General features: G+C 59.0%; 1 long non-coding RNA gene across 1 annotated transcript; it reads right to left on the bottom strand.

Moving 5' to 3' along the window:
* Positions 1-961: 961 nt before the first annotated feature.
* Positions 962-7,426, bottom strand: LOC143767539 (uncharacterized). Its single transcript, XR_013213724.1, has 2 exons — positions 7,321-7,426; positions 962-1,292 (listed from the first exon to the last, which is right to left on the bottom strand). It is a non-coding gene; the product is annotated as an uncharacterized LOC143767539 (long non-coding RNA).
* Between the last annotated feature and the right edge of the window lie 322 nt (positions 7,427-7,748).

Here is a 7,748-nt window from a genome sequence, read left to right as displayed (position 1 = left end):
GGGCCGGACTGTCGGTTTGGTATGTGGCTCTGCCCCCCCCCCCCCCCCCCCCCCCAGGCCTGCCTCCGGTGTCTGAGGTTTCGGTGTCCCGGACCAGAGATCATAATACCGGCCTTGAATAGTGAAGGACACGGCAGCCAACCCTGAGAAACATCCAAGGTGGGAACGCCCCATCATGTCGAAGAGAGTCTGCTAGATCCAGGCCTAGCAGACCAGTGCTGGTGGGTTCATGAATGCCAGGAGGGGGCTGGCCTAAAGGAAGGTCTCGTCTTTTCCTGGCGGGTCGGAGAGTTGTCCCGTCGTTTTTTTGGACAGAACATTTCCAAAACAGCCAAAATTGAACAGCAGATCTCTTGGGAGGCAGACTTTAGTCCTCTGTTGCAGAAGCGAAGTACTCTTAAACTGAGTAGGACGCACTAGAAAGTTGGCATGCATGATTGTTCAGGGCGCTGGTGGACCGGCCACCAGAGAAGGCCTAGACCGAAGCCTGGATATTTTAAGAGCAGGGTCACAGGAGCCTCTGGAAAACATGGAGGCTGCATGAATAGGAAGGTTTCCCCAGGAGACTTCCATATTGCTCAGGGGAAAACTAGGACATATTTGTCCTGTCCTTTCCGTTTTGTTTTTTTTTTAAAGGGAACCTATCACCTGAATTTGGCGGGACCAGTTTCGGGTCATATGGGTGGGGTTTTCGGGAGTTTGATTCACCCTTTCCTTACCCGCTGGCTGCATGCTGGCCACAATATTGGATTGAAGTTCATTCTCTGTCCTCCGGAGTACACGCCTGCGCAAGGCAATATTGCCTTACACAGGCGTGTACTATGGAGGACAGAGAATGAACTTCAATCCAATATTGCGGCCAGCATGCAGCCAGCGGGTAAGGAAAGGGTGAATCAAACTCCCGAAAACCCCACCCATATGACCCAAAACTGGTCCCGCCAAATTCAGGTGATAGGTTCCCTTTAAGTAGCCTCCTCACTGCCTGGTAGGATATACCTGTCCTGAAGATCACAAATCATTCTTCGCAGACCGATGATGAAGATGGGCATGGAATAACCTGGACGCAGACCTTTCGGTGGCTGGCACATAACGGATTCGTCTTCCCTCCCTACTCTATCTGGCTCTGGGGGGTGAGAGGGTAGAGGGATTCGTGGCATGGACTGTCCTCTGGGGAACCACAAACACTCTTGATGTGTTAGGGCCTTGCCTCGTAGACCACAGATGATACGGTAGTGACAATTCTAGGTGGGAGTTTAGAGTGACAATTCCACTGTCGCCCTCAAAAGCTGTATCTGAAAAAAAAAATTAAAAAGAAAAAGGAAAATAGTTAATAAAAAAAACCCCAAAACCTAAGGCAGAAACTGGGCTGGGCGGTCCAGACCCATGTCTGCCTCCTACTGACATTAAGCTAAAACGGATTAGCTTCGTGCCAGTTGGTGGTGTAGCCTACTCTACAGGAAATACCTTAAAAGTTTTTTTTTTGCATAGCATAAGCAGCATACACCCTTGTTTTTTTTTGTGTACCCCAATGAAGCATTAGCCCCCTCCCCCACATCAACCAGAGGGCCACACAGCATAATCTCTTTCCCCCAGTCAGAAACCTCCACCTCACATTAACCAGCGGCCAACACAGCCTAACCTCGCTCCCCCAGTCAGAAACCTCCACCTCACATTAACCAGTGGACCCCACAGGATAAATCCAGACATTCCCTCCCCTCAAGCGTAAATCCAAATATGACGCCCCCTGCCCCAACCATAAATCCCATCAGACACCCCCCCATCGGACGCCACCCCAGCTTAACCCCCCCAGCACAAACCCCCGTCGGACGTCCAACCCCCCAAACACCCCCGTCGGAAGTCCGACCCCCAAACACCCCCGTCGGACGTCCGACCCCCAAACACCCCCGTCGGATATCCGACCCCCACAAACCCCCATCGGACATCCAACCCCCCTCGGACGCCCAACCCCCATCGGATGTCCAAGCCCCACAAACCCCCATCGGACGTCCAACCCCCACAAACCACCATCTGACGTCCAACCCCCTTGGGACGTCCAACCCCCACAAACCCCCATCGGACGCGGACCCTCACCCAGCACAAACCCCCAGATGCGGACCCCCCACCCAGCACAAACCCCCAGATGCGGACCCCCCACCCAGCACAAACCCCCATCAGACGTCCAACCCGCACAAACCCCCATCGGACGTCCAACCTGCACAAACCCCCATCGGACGCCCAACCCCCACAAACCCCCATCGGACGTCCAACCCCCACAAACCACCATCTGACGTCCAACCCCCTTGGGACGTCCAACCCCCACAAACCCCCATCGGACGCGGACCCCCTCACCCAGCACAAACCCCCATCGGACGTGGACCCCCCCACCCAGCACAAACCCCTTCGGATGTCCACCCCCCATCCAGCTTAAACCTTCCTCAGCCCCCCAAAACCCAACCCATAAGCAGGTTGTCCCCCAATTAAAGGGATCCCCCAGTAAGCAGCAGGTCACCCCCCAATAAAAGGGTTCCATCCGTAAGCAGCAGGTCGTCCCCAAATCCCACCACAGAATCCCACCCCCCCCAATAGCCAGCAGCAGGTCGCCTCCCCACGACAAACAGGTCGCCTCCCCACATCCCACGACAAGCAGGTCGCCTCCCCACATCCCACGACAAGCAGGTAGCCTCCCCACATCCCACGACAAGCAGGTCGCCTCCCCACATCCCACGACAAGCAGGTCGCCTCCCCACATCCCACGACAAGCAGGTCGCCTCCCCACATCCCACGACAAGCAGGTCGCCTCCCCACATCCCACGACAAGCAGGTCGCCTCCCCACATCCCACGACAAGCAGGTCGCCTCCCCACATCCCACGACAAGCAGGTCGCCTCCCCACATTCCACGACAAGCAGGTCGCCTCCCCACATTCCACGACAAGCAGGTCGCCTCCCCACATTCCACGACAAGCAGGTCGCCCCCAACAAGCAGGTCGCCCTCAAATCTCACCACAGGGGTCCCCCCAATAGCCAGCAGCAGGTCACCCCCCACATGCAGGTCACCCCCACATCCCACCACAGGGGTCCCCCAATAGCTTACAGCAGGTCTCCCCCCACAAGCAGGTCACCCCCCACCACAAGGGTCCCCCCCAATAGACAGCAGGTCACGCCCTCCCAAAACCCAACCACAAGCATGTCACCCTCAAACCCCACCACAGGGGTCCCCCCAATAGCCAGCAGCAGGTCCCCCAAATCACACCACAAGGGTCCCCCACAACAGCCAGCAGCAGGTCCCCAACAGCCAGCAGCAGTAGGTCCCCCCCCCCCAAATCCCACCGCAGCAGTCCCCTACAATAGCCAGCATCAGGTGCCCCCCAAATCCCACCACAGGGGTCCCCAACAATAGCCAGCAGGTCCCCAAATCACACCACAAGGGTCCCCCCCAACAGCAGGTCCCCCCAAAATCCCACCACAGGGGTCCCCCACAATAGCCAGCAGCAGCGGAAACCCCCCAAATCCCACCACAGGGGTCCCCCCACAATAGCCAGCAGCAGAATCCCCCCCCCCCAAATCCCACCACAGGTGTCCCCCACAATAGCCAGCAGCAGAACCCCCCAAAATCCCATCACAGGGGTCCCCCACAATAGCCAGCAGCAGAACCCCCCAAATCCCACCACAGGGGTCCCCCACAATAGCCAGCAGCAGAACCCCCCAAATCCCACCACAGGTGTCCCCCACAATAGCCAAAATCCCACCACAGGGGTCCCCCACAATAGCCAGCAGCACCCCCCAAAATCCCACCACAGGGGTCCCCCACAATAGCCAGCAGCAGCGGAAACCCCCCAAATCCCACCACAGGGGTCCCCCCACAATAGCCAGCGGCAGAATCCCCCCCCCCAAATCCCACCACAGGTGTCCCCCACAATAGCCAGCAGCAGAACCCCCCAAAATCCCATCACAGGGGTCCCCCACAATAGCCAGCAGCAGAACCCCCCAAATCCCACCACAGGGGTCCCCCACAATAGCCAAAATCCCACCACAGGGGTCCCCCACAATAGCCAGCAGCACCCCCCAAAATCCCACCACAGGAGTCCCCCACAATAGCCAGCAGCAGAACCCTCCAAAATCCCACCACAGGGGTCCCCCACAATAGCCAGCAGCAGCGGAAACCCCCCAAATCCCACCACAGGGGTCCCCCCACAATAGCCAGCAGCAGAACCCCCAAATCCCACCACAGGGGTCCCCCACAACAGCCAGCAGCAGCGGAGCCCCCCAAAATCCCACCACAGGGATCCCTCACAATAGCCAGCAGCGGAGCCCCCCAAAATCCCACCACAGGGATCCCCCACAATAGCCAGCAGCAGGTGCCCCCCCCCAAAAAAAAAAAAATCCCACCACAGCAGTCCCCCACAATAGCCAGTAGCAGGTCCCCCCAAACTCCCACAACAGCCGGCAGCAGGTGCCCCCCCCAAAAAAAAACCCACCACAGAGGTCCCCCACAATAGCCAGCAGCAGCAGCACCCCCCCAAAATCCCACCACAGGGGTCCCCCACAATAGCCAGCAGCACCCCCCAAAATCCCACCACAGGGGTCCCCCACAATAGCCAGCAGCAGCACCCCCCAAAATCCCACCACAGGGGTCCCCCACAATAGCCAGCAGCAGCACCCCCCAAAATCCCACCACAGGGGTCCCCCACAATAGCCAGCAGCAGCACCCCCCAAAATCCCACCACAGGGGTCCCCCACAATAGCCAGCAGCAGAACCCCCCAAAATCCCACCACAGGGGTCCCCCACAATAGCCAGCAGCAGAACCCCCCAAAATCCCACCACAGGGGTCCCCCACAATAGCCAGCAGCAGAACCCCCCCAAAATCCCACCACAGGGGTCCCCCACAATAGCCAGCAGCAGAACCCCCCCAAAATCCCACCACAGGGGTCCCCCACAATAGCCAGCAGCAGCACCTCCCAAAATCCCACCACAGGGGTCCCCCACAATAGCCAGCAGCAGAACCCCCCAAAATCCCACCACAGGGGTCCCCCACAATAGCCAGCAGCAGAACCCCCCAAAATCCCACCACAGGGGTCCCCCACAATAGCCAGCAGCAGAACCCCCCAAAATCCCACCACAGGGGTCCCCCACAATCCCACCACAGGGGTCCCCCACAATAACCAGCAGCAGCACCCCCCAAAATCCCACCACAGGGATCCCCCACAATAGCCAGCAGCAGCACCCCCCAAAATCCCACCACAGGGGTCCCCCACAATAGCCAGCAGCAGCACCCCCCAAAATCCCACCACAGGGGTCCCCCACAATAGCCAGCAGCAGCACCCCCCAAAATCCCACCACAGGGGTCCCCCACAATAGCCAGCAGCAGAACCCCCCAAATCCTACCACAGGGGTCCCCCCACAATAGCCAGCAGCAGCACCCCCCAAAATCCCACTACAGGGGTCCCCCACAATGGCCAGCAGCAGCACCCCCCAAAACCCCACCACAGGGGTCCCACACAATAGCCCGAACCCCCAAAATCCCACCACAGGGGTCCCCCACAACAGCCAGCAGCAGCGGAGCCCCCCAAAATCCCACAACAGGGGTCCCCAACAATAGCCAGCAGCAGGTGCACCCCAAAATCCCCCCACAACAGCCAGCAGCAGGTGCCCCCCCCCCAAAAAAAAAAAATCCCACCACAGCAGTCCCCCACAATAGCCAGTAGCAGGTCCCCCCAAACTCCCACAACAGCCGGCAGCAGGTGCCCCCCCCAAAAAAAAACCCACCACAGAGGTCCCCCACAATAGCCAGCAGCAGCAGCACCCCCCCAAAATCCCACCACAGGGGTCCCCCACAATAGCCAGCAGCACCCCCCAAAATCCCACCACAGGGGTCCCCCACAATAGCCAGCAGCAGCACCCCCCAAAATCCCACCACAGGGGTCCCCCACAATAGCCAGCAGCAGCACCCCCCAAAATCCCACCACAGGGGTCCCCCACAATAGCCAGCAGCAGCACCCCCCAAAATCCCACCACAGGGGTCCCCCACAATGGCCAGCAGAACCCCCCAAAATCCCACCACAGGGGTCCCCCACAATAGCCAGCAGCAGAACCCCCCAAAATCCCACCACAGGGGTCCCCCACAATAGCCAGCAGCAGAACCCCCCCAAAATCCCACCACAGGGGTCCCCCACAATAGCCAGCAGCAGAACCCCCCCAAAATCCCACCACAGGGGTCCCCCACAATAGCCAGCAGCAGCACCTCCCAAAATCCCACCACAGGGGTCCCCCACAATAGCCAGCAGCAGAACCCCCCAAAATCCCACCACAGGGGTCCCCCACAATAGCCAGCAGCAGAACCCCCCAAAATCCCAACACAGGGGTCCCCCACAATAGCCAGCAGCAGAACCCCCCAAAATCCCACCACAGGGGTCCCCCACAATAACCAGCAGCAGAACCCCCCAAAATCCCACCACAGGGGTCCCCCACAATAACCAGCAGCAGAACCCCCCAAAATCCCACCACAGGGGTCCCCCACAATAGCCAGCAGCAGTACCCCCCAAAATCCCACCACAGGGGTCCCCCACAATAGCCAGCAGCAGAACCCTCCAAAATCCCACCACAGGGGTCCCCCACAATAGCCAGCAGCAGAACCCTCCAAAATCCCACCACAGGGGACACCCACAATAGCCAGCAGCAGCGGAAACCCCCCAAATCCCACCACAGGGGTCCCCCCACAATAGCCAGCAGCAGAACCCCCCAAAATCCCACCACAGGGGTCCCCCACAATAGCCAGCAGCAGAGCCCCCCAAAATCCCACCACAGGGGTCCCCCACAATAGCCAGCAGCAGAACCCCCCAAATCCCACCACAGGGGTCCCCCACAATAGCCAGCAGCAGTGGAAACCCCCCAAATCCCACGACAGGGGTCCCCCACAATAGCCAGCAGCATAACCCCCCAAAATCCCACCACAGAACCCCCCAAAATCCCACCACAGGGGTCCCCCACAATAGCCAGCAGCAGCAGAGCCCCCCAAAATCCCACCACAGGGGTCCCCCACAATAGCCAGCAGCAGAACCCCCCCAAATCCCACCACAGGGGTCCCCCACAATAGCCAGCAGCAGTGGAAACCCCCCAAATCCCACGACAGGGGTCCCCCACAATAGCCAGCAGCATAACCCCCCAAAATCCCACCACAGAACCCCCCAAAACCCCACCACAGGGGTCCCCCACAATAGCCGCCAGCAGCAGATGCCCCCCAAAATCCCACCACAGGTCGCCCCCCACACAGACAAGCAGGTCGACCTCCCCCAATAGCGATCAGCAAGTAGCGTTTTTTCACCCTGAAACCACTGAAACCAATGGCGTCCACAAGCTGTCATGCTGCTTTCATTTGCCGCCCTGGTAAATGGAGAGAGAATACGCCCATGATGTGAACTCAGAACACGCCCCCTCCCAATAGGACACACCCCCGGAAATGACGTCACACCTGGAAGGAGTCGTCCTTACACTCTGCATTTACCCTCAAGAAACCAACTCCGATGCTACCTGATACCAGGAAGCCGCATTGTGCTGAGGCTGCAGAGATTACACTGAGGTGATTTGGGGCACAGATAAGTGGATATTCCTGCAAGGGGGGCTGCATGTTTGAGGGTCGCACAGGGAACAGGGAGACTTTGTATCTGTTGGATTGGGGTCTGCGTGGTGTAGAAAGGGTCCTGTTACTTGTGTGTGGCTGGGGGTCTGCGTGGGGAAGTAGGGACTGCTTGT

This window comes from Ranitomeya variabilis, chromosome 4, assembly GCF_051348905.1.
Source record: "Ranitomeya variabilis isolate aRanVar5 chromosome 4, aRanVar5.hap1, whole genome shotgun sequence".
Lineage (NCBI taxonomy): Eukaryota > Metazoa > Chordata > Amphibia > Anura > Dendrobatidae > Ranitomeya > Ranitomeya variabilis.
The sequence above is the reverse complement of the archived record's forward strand: the minus strand, read 5'-3'. Positions and strand labels throughout refer to the sequence as shown.